This window comes from Budorcas taxicolor, chromosome 19 (genome assembly GCF_023091745.1).
Source record: "Budorcas taxicolor isolate Tak-1 chromosome 19, Takin1.1, whole genome shotgun sequence".
Classification (NCBI taxonomy): domain Eukaryota; kingdom Metazoa; phylum Chordata; class Mammalia; order Artiodactyla; family Bovidae; genus Budorcas; species Budorcas taxicolor.
In genome coordinates this window covers 9,656,424-9,676,846 of record NC_068928.1, presented here as the reverse complement: position 1 = coordinate 9,676,846, position 20,423 = coordinate 9,656,424, and the positions used below count along the sequence as shown (strand labels likewise).

The following is a 20,423-nucleotide window of genomic DNA, read 5'->3' as shown; positions in this document are numbered from 1 at the left end:
GACTCTCAAGAGTCTTCTTCAACACCACATTTCAAAAGCATCAATTCTTTGGCGCTCAGCTTTCTTTACAGTCCAACTCTCATATCCATACATGACCACAGGAAAAACCAAAACCTTGACTAGACGGACCTTTGTTGGCAAAGTAGCGTCTCTGCTTTTGAATATGCTATCTAGGTTGGTCATAACTTTTCTTCCAAGGAGTAAGCGTCTTTTAATTTCATGGCTGCAGTCACCATCTGCAGTGATTTTGGAGCGCAAAAAAATAAAGTCTGACACTGTTTCTACAGTTTCCCCATCTATTTCCCATGAAGTGATGGGACCGGATGCCATGATCTTCGTTTTCTGAATGTTGAGCTTGAAGCCAACTTTTTCCCTCTCCACTTTCACTTTCATCAAGAGGCTTTTTAGCTCCTCTTCACTTTCTGCCATAAGGGTGGTGTCATCTGCATATCTGAGGTTATTCATATTTCTCCCAGTAATCTCGATTTCAGTTTGTGCTTCTTCCAGCCCAGCATTTCTCATGATGTACTCTGCATATAAATTAAATAAGCAGGATGACAGTACACAGCCTTGACGTACTTCTTTTCCTATTTGGAACCAGTCTGTTGTTCCATGTCCAGTACTAACTGTTGCTTCCTGACCTGCATATAGGTTTCTCAAAGGCAGGTCAGGGGGTCTGGTATTCCCATCTCTTTCAGAATTTTCCACAGTTTATTGTGATCCACACAGTCAAAGGCTTTGGCATAGCCAATAAAGCAGAAATAGATGTTTTTCTGGAACTCTCTTGCTTTTTCGATGATTCAGTGGATGTTGGCAATTTGATCTCTGGTTCCTCTGCCTTTTCTAAAACCAGCTTGAACATCAGAGAGTTCATGGTTCACATATTGCTGAAGCCTGACTTGGAGAATTTTGAGCATTACTTTACTAGCCTCTGAGATGAGTGCAACTGTGCAGTAGTCTGAGCATTCTTTGGCATTGCCTTTCTTTGGGATTGGAATGAAAACTGACCTTTTCCAGTCCTGTGGCCACTGCTGAGTTTTCCAAATTTGCTGGCATATTGAATGCAGCACTTTCACAGCATCATCTTTCAGGATTTGAAACAGCTCAACTGGAATTTCATCACCTCCACTAGCTTTGTTCGTAGTGATGCTTTCTAAGGCCCACTTGACTTCACATGCCAGGATGTCTGGCTCTAGGTGAGTGGTCACACCATCGTGATTATCTGGGTCATGAAGATCTTTTTTGTACAGTTCCTCTGTGTATTCTTGCCACCTCTTCTTAATATCTTCTGCTTCTGTTAGGTCCATAACATTTCTGTCCTTTATCGAGCCCATCTTTGCATGAAATGTTCCCTTGGTATGTCTAATTTTCTTGAAGAGATCTCTAGTCTTTCCCATTCTGTTGTTTTCCTCTATTTCTCTGCAATGTTCACGGAGGAAGGCTTTCTTATCTCTCCTTGTTATTCTTTGAAACTCTGCATTCAGATGCTTATATCTTTCCTTTTCTCCTTTGTTTTTCACTTCTCTTCTTTTCACAGCTATTTGTAAGCCCTCCCCAGACAGCCATTTTGGTTTTTTGCATTTCTTTTCCATGGGGATGGTCTTGATCCCTGTCTCCTGTACAATGTCATGAATCTCAGTCCATAGTTCATCAGGCACTTTATCTATCAGATTTAGTCCCTTAAATCTATTTCTCACTTCCACTGTATAATCATAAGGGATTTGATTTAGGTCATACCTGAATTGTCTAGTGGTTTTCCCTACTTTTTTCAATTTAAGTCTGAATTTGGCAAAAAGGAGTTCGTGATCTGAGCCACAGTCAGCTCCTGGTCTTGTTTTTGTTGACTGTATAGAACTTCTCCATCTTTGGCTGCCAAGAATATAATCAATCTGATTTCGGTGTTGACCATCTGGTGATGTCCATGTGTAGAGGCTTCTCTTGTGTTGTTGGAAGAGGGTATTTGGTATGACCAGTGCATTTTCTTGGCAAAACTGTATTAGCCTTTGCCCTGCCTTCACTCCATATTCCAAGGCCAAATTTGCCTGTTACTCCAGGTGTTTCTTGACTTCCTCCTTTTGCATTCCAGTCCCCTATAATGAAAAGGACATCTTTTTGGGGTGTTAGTTCTAAAAGGTCTTGTAGGTCTTCATAAAACCGTTCAACTTCAGCATCTTCAGCGTTACTGGTTGGGGCATAGACTTGGATTACTGTGATACTGAATGGTTTGCCTTGGTCCCTGTCCATCACCAACTCCCAAACCTATGGCCATTGAGTTGGTGATGCCATGCAACCCTCTCATCCTCTGTCGTCCCTTTCTCCTCCTGCCCTCAATCTTTCCCAGCATCAGGGTCTTTTCAAGTGAGTCAGCTCTTCGCATCAGGTGGCCAAAGTACTGGAGTTTCAGCTTCAGTATCAGTCCTTCCAACGAACACCCAGGACTGATCTCCTTTAGGATGGACTGGCTGGATCTCCTTGCAGTCCAAGGGACTCTCAAGAGTCTTCTCCAGCACCACAGTTCAAAAGCATCAATTCTTCGGCGCTCAGCTTTCTTCACAGTCCAACTCTCACATCCATACATGACTACTGGAAAAACCATAGCCTTGACTAGACAGATGTTTGTTGGCAAAGTAATGTCTCTGCTTTTGAATATGCTATCTAGGTTGGTCGTAACTTTCCTTCCAAGGATTAAGCATCTTTTAATTTCATGGCTGCAATCACCATCTGCAGTGATTTTGGAGCGCAAAAAAATAAAGTCTGACACTGTTTCCACTGTTTCTCCATCTCTTTCCCATGAAGTGATGGGACCAGATGCCATGATCTTCATTTTCTGAATGTTGAGCTTTAAGTCAACTTTTTCACTCTTCACTTTCACTGCCATCAAGAGGCTCTTTAGTTCTTCACTTTCTGCCATAAGGGTGGTGTCATCTGCATATCTGAGGTTATTCATATTTCTCCCAGCAATGTTGATTCTAGCTTGTGCTTCACCTAGTCCAGCGTTTCTCATGATGTACTCTGCATATAAGTTAAATAAGCACGGTGACAATATACAGCCCTGACGTACTCCTTTTCCTATTGGAACCAGTCTGTTGTTCCATGTCCAGTTCTAACTGTTGCTTCCTGATCTGCATGTAGGTTTCTCAAGAAGCAGATCAGGTGGTATGGTATTCCCATCTGTTTCAGAATTTTCCACAGTTTATTGTGATCCACAGAGTCTAAGGCTTTGGCATAGTCAATAAAGCAGAAATAGATGTTTTTCTGGAACTCTCTTGCTTTTTCCATGATGCAGTAGATGTTGGCAATTTGATCTCTGGTTCCTCTGCCTTTTCTAAATCCAGCTTGAACATCTGGAAGGTCATGGTTCACGTATTGCTAAAGCGCAGCTTGGAGAATTTTAAGCATTACTTTACTAATATATATATTTTTTTTTAATTGTTTACTTATTTATATATTTTTGACTGCACTGTGCAGCTTTCAGGATCTTAGTTCCCTGACCAGGGATCCAACCTGGCCTATGGCAGTGAAAGCACTGACACCTAAGCACTGAGAGCTAACCACTGGATCACCAGGGAATTCCCACAAATACTTTTAGGTTGTTCTAACCCTAATTATCAGCTAAAGTGAAAGTGTAGTCACTCAGTCTTTGTGACCCCATGGACTATGGCCCTCCAGGCTCCTCTGTCCGTGGAGATTCTCCAGGCAAGAATACTGGAGTGGGTTGCCATTCCCTTCTCCAGGGCATCTTCCCAACCCAGGGATCAAACTCTGGTCTCCCACATTGCAGGCAGATTCTTAACCATCTGAGCCACCAGGGAAGCCCAATTATTAGTTAAACCCATAACAAAATCAGAGACAGGTTCATATTCTCTCCTACTTTGGGGGAGAGTGGGGACTGGGGTAAAATGGTGACACAGAGCGTGTGAAACTATCGTTTCAAATAAACAAGCTACCACTGCTCATATTCTATAATGCCTGTTCCTATGCGTATGCCTGCTAACCTCCGTCAGTACCCTGTTTCAGTGCCTCCTTTCTTTGATCTATTTTCCAGCTTTTTTTAAAATTTGTTCATTAGTTGTTGTTTAGTCGTTATGTCATGTCTGATTCTTCATGACCTCATGGACTGTAGCCCACCAGGCTCCTCTGTGCCTAGGATTTCCCAAGCAAGAATACTGGAATGACTTGCCACTTCTAATCCAGGGGATCTTCCCAACCCAGGGATCAAACCCACATCTCCTGTACTGGCAGGCAGACTCTTTACCACTGAGCCACCAGGGAAGCCTCTTGTTACTTGCCCACCTCATTATTATGTCTTTCTTTCCATCTCTCTCTTTAGTAATCCTCATCTCGATCTAGGCAGTCTTTATCTTCTGTCTGCCAGATTCTTCCCTGATGCTGCCACCTCAACTCCCACTCAAGGCTTTGCCTTCACCAACTCATGCTTTAAAATTATCTCACTTTTTCCTTGATCATCTTTCAAAATCTCATTACGTTGATGTATCTGACATAGTTATTAGAAAAGCTAGTTGATTAAAGTAGTTCATACCAAAAGGTGTGTAACTTAAATAACTGGTATCATTACAGACAGAATGCAGAGAGAAATTTAGGAAAGGACAATTTTCACACAATTCAGCCCACTCCCATCCCTGCCTCCAGCAAAGAATAATGGAGTTAGTAAGTCTAGGAAAACCCTTTCACAAATCCCATTAACTCCTAAAATAAGTTCCCTTCATTGTTGAAGATGACTTTAGTTATTATTCCATTCCCATCTCTTACTAGTTTCCTGAGGCCCTAATATTTGCTCTACAGTGAAGAGAGTCCATTTCTATTATATTAGCAAAGTACCCACCTGCTCTAAGCTAGGTTAAATCAAATACATAAAGTGTGTATACAAAGACACATGATTATCCTGGCTTCTGAGTGGCACTCACTGGAAAAGAGGCTTGAATATAGGACTCTTCATATTAAAATGAAATTGCTTCTTCTTTTCCTAGTGAACTCCTTCCTTCTAACCTGCAGCTGCTACTGCTGCTAAGTCACTTCAGTCGTGTCTGAATCTGTGTGACCCCATAGACAGCAGCCCACCAGGCTCGCCTGTCCCTGGGATTCTCCAGGCAAGAATACTGGAGTGGATTACCATTTCCTTCTCCAAGGCATGAAAGTGAAAAGTCAAAGTGAAGTCGCTCAATTATGTCTTACTCTTAGTGACCTCATGGACTGCAGCCTACCAGGCTCCTCCGTCCATGGGATTTTCCAGGCAAGAGTACTGGAGTGGGGTGCCAGTGCCTTCTCCCAATCAGGTCACTATAAAAACATAAAGTTAAGCTGAACAACATTAATATTAATTTTTATATGAGATACATATATATATAAAAGAATATAAACACAGGGATTGCTTACCATTTATACTCGAAAATTTTATACTTGAAAATTGTAGTAAGGTATTACAATTAGAATTAAGTACACAATTAAGTATTTCAGATTAAGTTTTGTTTTATTGTACACAAAATTTGGTGTCATAGTTTGTTATTCATACAGCACAGTAATCTGTTTAACTAAAATCAGTAGGACTATTGCTACTAACTCTTAATTATGACTTACTTGCACAAGGAATTTCTTTTTTTCATGATATACTTTAAACGTTTCTACTTTTAAATACTTTTGTATGCCTAGATGAAATAACTTAGCACACAGACACTAATTCTCTTGAGCTTTTAGCACAATCTGGAAACTATGATGAAATAACTGATGGGAACTCAAAATGGAGTAAAGACTTAAATGTAAGATTTGAAACTGTAAAATTCCTAAAAGAAAATATGGAGAAAAAAGGATATTAGTCTTGTCAATGATCTTTTTGGACTTGACACCAAAACAACTGGCAATAAAAGCAAAAATAAATTAAGTGGCACTACCTCAAACTAAAAAGATTCTTTGCAGTATAGGAATTATCAACAAAATGAAAAGGCAACCTACAGAACAGGAGGAAATATTTGCAAGTCATATTTAATATCTAAACAGCAAAAGAAAAAAAAGGAACCTGATTAAAAATGAGCAAAAGACCCGAATAGACATTCTTCCAACGAAGACAAACAGATGGCCAAAAGGTACATGGAAAAGATCTTCAATACCACTAATCATTCAGTTCAGTTCAGTCGTTCGGTTGTGTCCGACTCTTTGCAACCCTGTGAATCGCAGCACGCCAGGCCTCCCTGTCCATCACCATCTCCCAGCGTTCACCCAATCTCATGTCCATCGAATCGGTGATGCCATCCAGCCATCTCATCCTCTGTCGTCCCTTTCTCCTCCTGCCCTCAATCCCTCCCAGCCTCAGGGTCTTTTCCAATGAGGCAACTCTGCATGAGGTGGCCAAAGTATTGGAGCTTCAGCCTCAGCATCAGTCCTTCCAATGAACACCCAGGACTGGTCTCCTTTAGGATGTATTGGTTGGATCTCCTTGCAGTCCTAGGGACTCTCAAGAGTCTTCTCCCACACCACAGTTCAAAAGCATCAATTCTTCGGCACTCAGCGTTCTTCACAGTCCAACTCTCACATCCAGACATGACCACTGGAAACACCATAGCCTTGACTAGACGAATGTTTGTCGGCAAAGTAATGTCTCTGCTTTTGAATATGCTATCTAGCTTGGTCATAACTTTTCTTCCAAGGAGTAAACGTCTTAATTTCATGGCTGCAATCACCATCTGCAGTGATTCTGGAGCCCAGAAAAATGAAGTCTGACACTGTTTCCACTGTTTCTCCATCTATTTCCCATGAAGTGATGGGACCAGATGCCATGATCTTCGTTTTCTGAATGTTGAGCTTTAAGCCAACTTTTTCACTCTCCTCTTTTACTAGGGTAATGCAAATCAAAACCACAATGAGATATCATCTCATGCTTGTTAAACTGGCTATAGTCAAAAGGTAACAAGTATTCAAATATAGAGAAAAGGAAACCCTTCTGTACTACTGGTGGGAATGTAAATTGCTATAGCCATTATGGAAAACAGTATAGCAGTCCCCAAAAAATTAAAAATAGAACTACCATGTGATCCAGCAATGCCACCCACTTCTGAGTATACACCCAAAGGAAATAAAATCACTGTCTTGAAGAGGAATCTTGCACTCTCATGTTCACTACATTATTCACAGTAGCCAAGAAATCGGAACAACTTGATTGTGCATACACTGATCAGCAGATGAAGAAACTAGGTGCACATATACAATTACATATTATTCAGCGTTAATGAAGAAGGAAATCCTACCATGTTTGAGAACATGGATGAACCTGGAGGGTGTTATGCTAAGTGAAACAAGCCAGAGATAGAAAGACAAATACCACATTATTTCACTTATATGTGGAATCTAAAAACAAAGTCAATTTCATACTGATAGAGAATAGAATGGTAATTAACAGAGACTAGGCGGGTAGGGAAAAACAGGAAATATTGATCAAAGGGTGTAAGCTTTCAGTTATAAGATGAATAAATTTGCAGCCCGGTGACTATAGTTAATGATAATGTATTGTACTTGAAATTTGTTAAGAGAGCAAATCTCAAGTGTTCTTACTACAAAATAGTAACTATGGGAGGTGATGGACATGTTAATTAGTTGATTGTGATAATTATTTCATAATGTGTGTATATATATATATTAAAAAACCAGACATATCACAATTATATACAATATATAAAGTTTTAAAGTCATGTATATATGTGTTTTCTATTTAAGAGGTACATTCCTTTAAGACACTGATCATGTATTATACACTAATCTGAAACAGAAAAATAACATTTATTACACATTAAAATGGGTCCTGGATCTCATTTAGCACATCACACATGTTCTATTATTTAATCATCCCAACAATCCTGTAAGGATTTCTATTTTCCTGATAAGAAACTTGAGGTTTGAAAGGTTAAGTGCCTTGCTCAAGGTTACTACAATTAGTAAGAGGAGGCAGATTTAATTCCACGTTTGTCTGACAACAAAACCCATGCCCTTCATCACTGTGTTTTACTGTTTTTCATGTATTCAAGAAAAAACATATAATTACAAGTATGGCTCAGGAAAGTCAACAACCATAACAACATTTATAATATAAGATCTTATCTTATTTTATAAGGATTTATAAACAGAAAGAAGATTTTTACAAATTTGTTCACCAAAGATTTATTGAGCACTATCGGATTCCCTGATAGCTTAGTTGTTAAAGAATCTGCCTGCAATGCATGAGACCCCAGTTCGATTCCTGGGACAGGAAGATCCTACCGAGAAGAGAGAGGCTATCCACTCCAGTATTCTTGGGCTTCCCTTCCCTGGTGGCTGAGCTGGTAAAAATCTACCTGCACTGCAAGAGACCTGGGTTCAATCCCTGGGTTGGGAAGATCCCCTGGAGAAGCGAAGGGCTAACCATTCCAGTATTCTGGCCTGGAGAATTCCATGGACTATATAGTCCATGGGGTCACAAAGAGGAGAACATTACCGAGCAACTTTCACTAGTATACACTATATGCATCATTGCTAATGAATGAGATACCAAAAAGATGGTGAACTTGGGGTTCACTACATTAAATAAAAGAGTATACTAATTACAGTCTGTATATGGAAATAAGTAGCTTTTCTATAATTAATATCAACTATCTTTTTTTCCTGAATTCTTAAAATAGTAATACAAAATGGTTTGGGCTCACCTTTATTACAAATTTATTAAGATAGGAATAAAGATAAATTTATTATCTTTGTTAGTGCCAATAAGCAGTCACTAAAATATGCTTTTTGGTAAAGATGTTCTGATTTAAATATGAATCTACTAGTTGTTAGCTTGAGTGACCTTAGGCAACTTATTTAACCTCTCTGTATGCCTCAAGTTCCTCATTTGTAACCTATAGATAATAAGAGTTCCTACTTGGTGGTTGCCTTGGGGGTTAAATAAGATAATGTGATGAAAGTACTCAGAACAGTTGAGTACTCAAGACAATTTATCTGTTATAAAACACTGTCTCTTCCCCCCCCCCACCCCCCGTTAAATATTATTTACCCTTTATCTAAGGTACTGATAATGGATGAGATTCTGTATAAATTTAACTTTGGAAAAAAGAGTTTATTCCTCTTGGGAAAACTCAAGTACTTTCTAGGAAACAAGCAAAATTTAGTGTTCCATTATCATACAAGTTTCAGAATGCCTGGAAACCTTGAGTGTTAACTAGTTTGAGAAGTGGCATAATTTATTTATAGCATGTTTCACTTGCTGGAATGTAAGAATTTTTCTAGCTTCTCAGTATATGTATATCAAAGAAAGTGGTATTTAATACTTCCTTCAAATTTAGAGAAATGAAAAAAAGTACTAAAAAGGCAAATCTAGAAATGTTATTACCCCCAAATGATAACACATTTATAAAATTCTAAGACATCTCATATGTTAAAATGAAAAGTATATTTTCAAAATAAGGTATCAAAAAGCCTTCTAAAACTATCTTTTTAAACATAATGTCTGGCACAATCACTGAAAAACTTCGGCAATTCCTCAAAATTAAACACAGAATTATCATATGATCCAGTAATATCACTCCTAGGTGAATGAATAGTTACTATTTAATGAGTACAGGGGGCTTCCCTGGTAGCTCATCTGGTTAAGAATCCGCATGCAGTGCAGGTGACCCCAGTTCGATCCCTGGGTCGGGAAGATCCCCTGGAGAAGGGAACAGCTACCCACTCCAGTATTCTTGCCTAGTGAATTGCATGGACAGAGGAGCTTGGTGGGCTACAGTCCATGGGGTTGCAAAGAGTTGGACACAACTGAAGTGACTTAGCACAGCACACAGTGAGTACAGAGCTTCTGGTTTGAGATGATGAAAAAGTTCTAGAGACAGTAACACAATACTGTGAATATATTTAATGCTTCTCAAGTGTACAATTAAAAATAATTAAAATAAGCTTAATGTTATGTATCTTGTTGTTCAGTCACTAAGTCATGTCTGATTCTTTGTGACCCCATGGATTGCAGCACGCCAGGCTTCCCTGTCCTTCACTATCTCCCAGAGTTTGCTCAAATTCACATCCACTGAGTCAGTGATGCTATCTAACTGTCTCATCCTCTGCCACACTCTTCATATCTTACCACAATAAAAAAGTTTCAAAAGACAAAATGCAAGAAGAATGTATACATCATGTAGAATAAAGAGACATATTTTTAAATGTAGAAATAGAATATCATTTATTCCACAGCTAAAATGGGAACTACAAAAAGTTTCTTTTAACATAGACAGTGAAAGAACAGAATTATTATGGCAATTCAACATCAAGATATTCTCATAACATATAACATCCTAAAAAGAGCAATTAACCTGTTACTCCTAAACCTAGACTCAAAAGCAATGTCAAAATCAGCCCTAGTAGGTAATCACCATTTGATTTATATAATCTGATATGAAGCCTCTTCACAGCACTGAGAAAAACAACACAGAAAAATTAAAAATATGCCTTGAAAGGAACAGTATTAACAAAGCTATAACTAAGTCAAGAGAAAGCCCATATTCACCTCACCCCTTCTGGTAGCCCCAGTATAACATATGCTTTTTCCCAATGTTTTAACTGTATTGCAAGCATGATACAGTGGTGGTCTGATGTGCAGGGGATCAAGATCAGGACAACACTACTTCCATATGCTATTCTGAAGAGAGCCTGAAGAGTATTCACTCTCCAGGTAAAAGTCCTAGCTGACATAAAGTAACACAGATCTCATGAGATGCTGAAGAACAGCACCATCAATTTGAACGTCAAGCTCCCTATCATGTTGGCCTTAAGACTGCTGCATAGAGCAGCACTTGGTTATAACAACGTCTCAGCCATGATTCCCAGTTATCACCCATTTTAAGGAATTCAAAACATCCTCTGAGATTTCACTCTAACTTATGCACCTAACTGAGAATTATGAAGTTGAGGGCAAAGGTTTAAGTGGTTTACCCAAGATTTCAATGGCAATAACTTTAAAAGGGAAGAGAGGAAAGTGGATGGACTTTTATCATTGAACATTCACATGTAGTAAGTTTGAACTATTTCTGCATTGTAAATAAATATTTCTTACAATTCATGTAATTTATTTCTTAAAACAACCTATACCACCTCATTGCACAGCTCAAGGGTGCCGCATTCATATCCTGGTCTATGTCAGGAGTAAGCAAACTTTGGGCTATGGGCCAAAACTGGCCCAACACCTGTTTTAGTGAGTGAAACATACTCTCTTATGGCTGATTTTGTGCTACAACAGCAGGGTTGAGCAGTGGAGGCAGATACCCTGTGGCTTCCGAGGCCTGAAATATTTACTATCTGGCCCTTTACAGAAAAAAAATACTGCCAATCTGGTCTGTGTGAATGCTGACCCTACAATAATGTGGTACACAGCTTACGTAGCAGCCCTGGAAACAACCTACTGAAGAAAGTATCCACAGCTGACAGACAAGAAAACTAATACTCCATAAAACAATTAAGGTCACGAAACTTGTAAGCGATAAAGTCAACTTTCAAATGCATTTGGTTTTGTCACTTACAAGCTAATATTAGAGAAAATAGCAAAACTACAGTGAGGTACCACCTCACACCAGTCAAACAGCCAACATTAAAAAGTCTACAAATAATAAATCTGTGGAGAAAAAGGAACCCTCGTACACTGTTGATGGGAATGTAAATTAGTGTAGCCATTATGGAGAACAGGCTGAAGGTTCCTTAAAAAGCACTAAAACTAGAGTTACCTACATATCACCCAGCAATCCCACTCCTGGGCACATATCCAGAAAAAACACACGCACCCCATGTTCATGGCAGCACTATGTCGGACACGACTGAAGCGACTTAGCAGCAGCAGCAGCAGCAGCAGACATGGAAGCAACCTAAATGTCCATCAACAGATGAACGGATAAAGATACACACACACACACAATGGATTTTACTCAGTTACCAAAAGAATGAAATAATGCTATTTGTAGAAACATGGAAGGACCTAGAGATTATCATACTAAGTGAAGTCAGACAGAGAAAAACAAGTATCGTGTAACACAGAATCTTAAAAAAATGATACAAATGGACTTATTTAAAAAACAGAAGTACTCACAGACATAGGAAACAAAGTTAAGGTTACCAAAGGGAAAGGGGGGAGGGATAAATTAGGAGTTTGGGATTAACAAACTACTATCTATATATATAAAATAGATAAACAACAAACAAGGACCTACTGTACAGCACAGAGAGTATATTCAGTATCTTGTAATAACCTATGATGGAAAAAAATCTGAAAAGGAAAACATATGTATATCTGAATCACTTTGCCATACACTTGAAACTAACACAACATTGTAAACTAACTACACTTCAATTTAAAAAAAAAGTAACGAATCCAGATCATTCCACTAAATCACACAAGACCATGTATAAATTGGGACTCGCAATAATACCTCCCATAGCAGTTCTTGTAAGTGTCAAATATGTACATGAAAATATTAGAGAAATGTTAGTTGTTAATAACATTACAGAGTAAAAACTAAGTACTCATATAGTTCGGCCTTATATTCTCCTTTATCCTTCCATAAAATGAGGGCTTTAGTCATGCATGCCTTCACAGTTACCAATCCCCCAAAATGAGATCCTCACACTCCTATCCTCAACACTTGCTATTTATCCAAATACTACTCCATTTCTAGAATCAACATAAATGCCACATTCTTGGTGATACCTTCTCAATTCTTTAATAAATCCTCATTTATGTCTCTTTCTTATGTTCCCCTATAGCATATTACTGCAAATTCTATTTAACATTTAATTCTATTTTATATTATTTACTGATTTCTCCCAATGGATTTTACATTTACAAAAGACTATTTCTTATTCATCCACCTCAACAACCTCCCTAACTACCTACAGTGTCTATCAAAGTTTCTCATACACAGTAAATATACTGAGTTGAACTCCTTACATTGTATACCTAGTTCTGTCCTATATTCCAACTTGTTGCTTATTACATCAAGCTAGGATGCCTTCAGTACATATGTCAGAAAGCGAAGAGGAAAGCTAGAAAACTCTTTGAATGAAATATACACAGAATTGTCTATTTCTACAATGTTCAGTGTGATATTCAATGCTTTAAATATGAACTTCTCTCTATAGTAATTTTCTTTTAAAAATTAATTTCACCAGGTTTACCAACAGAATTCTTTCCCTCATTTAATCTTTAAACCAAGTAGTTCATACTCAAATCCTCTCACAAATACACCCAGCGTTCTAACTCAGCTGTTGACAGCATAATGTGTTCACAGTGAGCAACCCCTACTATCCTGGCAAGAACTGCAGGACTACCTAATTACAGCAGTCTCTATATCTGTTTTCACTGGGATAAGGAACAATATGGATATATCAAAAAGCAAATGGCCTGGAAAGGTATCTTGGAATTTTCCCACAAATACAGAGGTCACACTGAGTAGACTCAAACTGGACTTTTCTCCATTATATGCAGTTTTTCTAAGATAGTAAGAGAAATGCCAGGGTATAAGATTTTCATGAGAAATAAAATTAAAAGATCCTATTGTACAAGCTAAGAAACACAAAAGTATTCTGAATAAGCTGAAGATTTATATGGGCCTTAAGTTTGACATAAAGAAGATAGAGGACCTCCGTGGTGGTCCAAGTAAAGAATCCACCTGCCAATGCAGGGGACCTGGGTTTGATCCCTGGTCTGGGGAGACTCCCCGTGCCACAGGGCAACTAAACCAGTCCACCACAGCTACTGAGCCTCGCATGCCCCAACTACTGAAGCTCAGGTGCCCTAGAGGGCCCATGCTCTGCAACAAGAGAAACCACCGCAATGAGAAACCCATGCACTGAAACTAGAGAGCAGCCTCTGCTCGAGGCACCTAGAGAAAGCCTTCATGGAACAACAAAGACCCAGTGCAGCCAATAAACAGGTAAATAGATATCCATGCTTAGAAAAAGAAAAGAGAATTGTAAATGGACAACCAACAAGGACCTAGTGTATAGCATAAGGAACTCTGCTCAGTGTGTGTGGCAGCCTGGATGGGAGAGGGGACTGGCAGAGAAGGGATACATGTATATGTATGGCTTAGTTCCTTCATTGTCCACATGAAACTATCACAACATTGTTAATTAGCTATAACCCAACAGCAAACAGAAAGTTAGAAAAAAATTTTTCTTAAGGATTAGAAGAAAATAGAGATACACAAGCAAAACAGAATACAGTCTCTACCACAGAAAAGCGTGGGTTTTCTTTGGGGGAGAACACATATGAAACATATGAAATAACTTGAGAATAATAATGAATGTTATACTTAATGCTGGTGGTTCAAAACATTTCTCTCACCTCAATATTACATCACAGACTATTTTAACTACTGTCCTAAAAACACCAGGCAGAATTATTGGGTTCTTAAGACAAACCTCAAAAATTAAAAGATTATTTTCATTTTTCATAAATTGTATTCTCTTCTCTAGTGATCATATAAACTTTATAAAGAAAATGTGTATTAGAGGACCAGCACACATTTTTTCACTTTATGCCTGCTAATCAATAATTAGTAACATCTTGGACTTCCCAGGTGGCTCAGTGGCTAAGAATCCACCATGCTGGGGACACGGGTTCGATCCCTGGTCCAGTAAGATTCCACATGTAGGTGCAGCAACTAAGCCGTGCACCATAACTACTGAGCCCACACTCTAAAACTTGCGAGCTGCAACTACTGAGCCCATGTGCTGTAACTACGGAAGCCCATGCCCTAGAGCCTGTGTTCCACAATAAAAGAAGCCACTGCAATGAGAAGTCTGTGTATCACAACTAGAAAGTAGCCCCCACTCTCAACAAGAGAAAGTCTGCAGCAGTGAAGACCCAGTGCAACCAAAAACAAAACGAATAAATTATAAAAAATAATTAGTAATATCTTGCAGAGACAAGTAAAATAGGACTTCACATATATAGATAGATGCCTACAGTTTCAGACAACAGTTAATACAAAAGGAGTGACAGCGCAAAAATACATTCTAAAATTTCTGTTTTAAAAGGCAGAGTCCCTTTTTATGGTGCTATAGATACATTATTTCTATTTCTCCTAATTAACTAAAAATATCTTGTATCTTCCATTTCAGGCAAACAGAACACTAATGTACCCTAAAAAGAAACCATTATAAGTTACCTAAAAATTCTGGCTAAACTATGAAAACTATCTTGAGATAAATGAACACAGACTCACAATCAAAACACAGAACATAGGAAACAAGCCACTGTGATTAAGGGTCAGCAAAAATAACAAACATGAGACTCATCTCCACAAAGACAGAAAAAATTAATAGCTGTAGAATAACAGTTAAAGAAACAAGAAAAGATATAAAAATATGAATAAGAAACAAATTCTATTCAATGAGTAGGAAGATTTGAAAAGGAACCTAATAGAATTTCTAGAAACTGGATATATAATTAAAATTAAAAACTTTGTAAACAAATTAAACACTAGGATAGATGAACCTAAAGTGAAAATTCAGTTTGAACTCAAAAGAGATCTAAAGAATTAACTCAAATGCAAAATTGAGACATAAAAGAAATGAAATCAAGAGACAAAGAGGACAAAGGAAGAGTGTTTAATATACCTAATTAGAGTTCCAGAAGAAGAATACAGAGAGACATGAGGCAATATTTGAAACAACAATGGCTAAGAATTTTTCAAGCTTGTTGAACTATAGATTGTCATATTCGGGGAGCCCAACAAATCACAAGCAAGATAATGAAAAAGAGAAAAAAAGAAAACCACCCTATATAGAGCATGGGGGAAACTGGAAAACCAAAGACAAAGAAAATATTTTAGAAGTCATAAGAAAAAGAAGACAGATACCTGATAAACAGACAGACAACCAATTTCTCAATAGTAGCAATAAAACTCAGAAGACAGAGGAATAATTAACTAAAAAAGAGCTAAAAGAATAACCACCAAGCTGGAATTGAAATACATAAAATAATCTTTAAAGTGTGAGAGCAAATAATGACATTTCAAACAAACAAAAACTGATGGCATTAAATACTAAGAGACCTTTAAATGTATTTCTAAATTACATACCTTAGTAAGAAGGTAATTTGGAAGAAAGGTCTGTCTTGAGATGCTGGAATTCTAACAACAACAAAAAGATAAACACGAATAAATCTAAACAAACATTTATTTACAAAATAAGGATGTCTAGTCTCCTTTGCAGAATTTTTAAAAAATAGATCTAAAATATCAACAAATAATCACCCTTGAGGAAGACTCATCAGCATTTAAACACTCAGAAGTCCTTGTCATATAAAGAAACTGGGTAAATGTAACTTAACATTGGGTTTAGGGTGCATATAATCTCTTTGAATTATGGTTTTCTCTGAGTATATGCCCAACAGTGGGACTGCTGGGTCATACTGTAGTTCTATTTCTGGTTTTCCAAGGAACTGCCATACTGTGATAGTGGCTGTATCAACAGTGCATTGAGGGTTCCCTTTTCTCCACACCTCTCCAGCATTTATAGTTTGTAAATTTTTGATGATGGCCATTCTGACCAGTGTGAGGTGATACCACCGCACTGCAGTTTTGATTTGCATTTCTCTAATAATTAGTATGTTGAGCATCTTTTCATGTATTTGCTGGCCATTTGTATGTCTACTTTAATGTCTATTTAAATCTTCCACCATTAATTTTTTTTTTTTATTGATTTTTGGCTGGGTTGGGTCTCCGTTGCTGCTTGAGCTTTCTCCACTTGGGGTGAGCAGGGGCTACTCCAGTTGCAGTGTGCCAGCTTCTCATTCTGGCGGCTTCCCTTGCTGCAGAGCTGGCTCTAGAGCAGACGGGCTTTCGTAGCTGCAGCACGCTGGCTCAGTAGCTGTGGCACATGGGCTTAGTTGCTCTGCAGCATGTGGGATCTTCCCAGATCAGGGGTTGAACCGCCATGCCCCCTGCACTGGCAGGCAGATTCCCAACCACTGGACTTGGGACCAAGTCCCTTTCACCTGTTTTTTGATTGAGTTGTTTTTTTTATATTGACCTGCAAGAGCTGCTTGTATGTTTTGGAGATTAATCCTTTCTCAGTTCCTTTGTTTACAAATATTTTCTCCCATTCTGAGGGTTGTCTTTTCATCTTGTTTATGGTTTCCTTTGCTATACAAAAGCTACTTAATGCACTGTGGTGACCTGAACGGGAAGAAGTCCAAAACGGAGGGGATATATGTATATGTATGACTGATTCATTTTGCTACACAGTAATGTTGCTATCACAACATTATAAAGCAACTATACTTCAATAAAAAATTTTTTTTAAACTTTGGGGTTTAGGTTAAATATGCATCTTAACATTTTTGGAATATCCAGTAAAAGAAATATATTGTGTATATATCCCAAAGACGGACAAGAAAAAGAAAACAAGCAAGATGAAGAGAGGAAAAGAACCACAAAAACAACAAGATGCAGGAAAAGTAGGAAAATAAAAAACACAAAAGATGGTAGAAATAAACCTGCTATATCAGTAATAAAAGAAAGTATAAATGGACTCACGTTTACAATCTAAAAGACTATCAGTCTAGATGTTTCAGTTTTAAAATCCAACTACATATGTTCCCAAAAGACATATAAAATATAAGAAAAGAGACTGAAAGTAAAAGGATGAGTAAACTTGCACCTGAGAATACTAACCAATACTACTATCAAACAAGATAAACTTTTACGCAAAAACTATTACTAAGGTAAAGAGGGTCACTACATGATTAAAGGTTCGATTCACTAGGAAGACATAACAGTTCCAAAGTTGTGTATAACTAATAGCCGAACTCCAGAATATATAAAGCAAATACCAATAGAATTACATAAATAAATACACTATTATAATAGAAGAAATTATAACTCATCTCTTTCAGTAATTGACAGATCAAACAAAAAATCAGTACAGACATCAAGAATGTGAATGATATAATTAATAAGTTTTATTTTATAATTATATTTAGCAAGGTACCCAACAACTGGGGCACAAACATTCTGTTCAAGCACAGATGAAATATTTTTGAGAACTGCCCATACAATAGGCCATAAAGCAAGATTCAACAGATTTTATAAAGGGCATCACATACAGATCACATTTTCTTATCACTATTTAATTAAGTTTAAAAATTAGTAACAAAGCATAACTGATTAAAAAATAATAGGAAAGCAACCAACCAATAGGAAAAATTCTTCTTTATAGAACAATTCTGCTATTAGATGCAAAAGTAATGACAGAATTAGACAGTCACCATTTTCAATAATTAATGATATGAATGTAGGCAATTATCATCAATAGCAGCTAAAACCATGAGTTGAAAGGCTGACAACAAAACTCTGGAACAAACTTCACACACACACACACACATACAAAAACAGACATCTGCCTCCTGCTGTAATGCAATATATTAATAAAATATATAGCATCACCTATGAATTGTTCTTGACAAAGATTCAAGCCTAAGTCTGATCAAGCTTCTAGATCTGCACTGTCCAATCTAGTAGCTACTGAGCACCTGAAATTTCCCACTCTGAATTGAGATATGCTGTACGTGTGTACTACATAACAGATTTTGAAAACTAAGAATGTAAAATATAATTATTTATATTGAATATGTTAAAATGATAATATCTTTATACCCTCGGTTGACTAAAATGAGTCAAAATTAATTTCATCTTTTTCTTTTTTAATGCAGGTACTAGAAAATTTTAATTATGTGGCCTGCATTGTGGTTCATATTATATGTCTACTGGACAGGATGTGCTGCTCCAGAACCACCTACCGTTTTATAAAAAATTTTTTTACAGATTACCAACAAATGATTAATTTCTCTAACCAACAGGTGGCAAGAAAAAAACAGAGGGACAGGAAATCATCACAGATTAAGTTAGTTTTAAGAGACATATCAAACGAATGCAACATATAGACTGCTCTTGTATACTGCTTTGAAAATTGACTGAATATTGTAGTTGTTGCTGCTGCTCAGTTGCTAAGTCATGTCTGATTCTTTGTGACTCTACGGACTGCAACACACCAGGTTTCTCTGTCCTTCACTATCTCCCAGAGTTCATTCAAATTCAAGACCACTGAGTTGGTGATCCTACTAACCATCTCCTCCTATGCCACCCCCTTCTCTTTTTGCCTTCCATCTTTCCCAGCATCAGGGACTTTTCCAATGAGTCAGCTCTTTGCATTAGGGGCCAAAGTACTGGAGCTTCAGCTTCAGCATCAGTCCTTCCAATAAATACTCAGGATTGATTCGCTTTTGGATTGACTGGTTTGATCTCCTTGCTGTCCAAGGGACTCTCAAGAGTCTTCTCCAGCACCAGAGTTCAAAAGTATGAGTTCTTCAGCGCTCAGCCTTCTTTATGATACAACTCTCACATCCAAATATGACTACTGGAAAAACCACAGCTTTGACCATACAGACCTTTGTCAGCAAATTGATGTCTCTGCTTTTTTAATATGCTGTCTAGGTTGGTCATAATTTTTCTTCCAAGGAGCAAGCATCCTTTAATTTCATGGCTGCCATCACCATCGGCTCCAAAGGAGCCCAATAAAAGAAAGTTTGTCACTGCTTCTACTTTCCCCCTTTCTATTTGCCATGAAGTGACGGGACTGGATGCCATGATCTTAGTTTTTTGAATGTGAGTTTTAAGCCAGCTCTTCCACTTTCCTTTTTCCACTGTTTCCCCATCTATTTGCCATGAAGTAATGGAACCAGATGCCATGATCTTCGTTTTCTGAATGTTGAGCTTTAAGCCAACTTTTTCATTCTCCTCTCTCATTTTCATCAAGAGGCTCTTTAGTTCTTCACTTTCTGCCATGAGGGTGGTGTCATCTGCATATCTGAGGTTGTTGATATTTCTCCTGGCAATCTTGACTCCAGCTTGTGATTCATTCAGCCCGGCATTTCACATGATGTATTCTGCATATAAGTTAAATAAGCAGGGTGACAATATATAGCCTTATCATACTCCTTTCCCAATTTTGAACCAGTCAATTGTTCTGTGTCCAGTTCTAATTGTTGCTTCCAGTGCCATTTTTGTGAGAACTCTTCACTATGACCCATTCATCTTGGGTGGCTCTGCACAGCATGACTCACAGCTTCATTGAGTTATACAAGTCCCTTTGCCATGGATAAACTATGATCCATGAAAGGATGACTGAATATGAGATGATACTAAAGAATTACTGTTAATCTCTTGAGGTGTGATAGTGATATCATAGTTAAGTTTTAAAAAAAGAGTCCTTATACCTTGAAGAGACACACATATTTACAAACTTATGAAAGAAATGAAATTATGACTGAAATAGGTTTTAAAACAATCCAGGGAGACGTTAGATAGAATCTGGAGGAATCAGAAAATAAAATTCATTAAATTTGC

At 37.8% G+C, this 20,423-nt stretch overlaps 1 protein-coding gene across 1 annotated transcript in view; it reads right to left on the bottom strand.

Moving 5' to 3' along the window:
* Positions 1-20,423, bottom strand: part of PPM1E (protein phosphatase, Mg2+/Mn2+ dependent 1E) — a 229,441-nt gene that overhangs the window by 161,297 nt on the left and 47,721 nt on the right. The gene's annotated exons all lie outside the window — the stretch shown is intronic.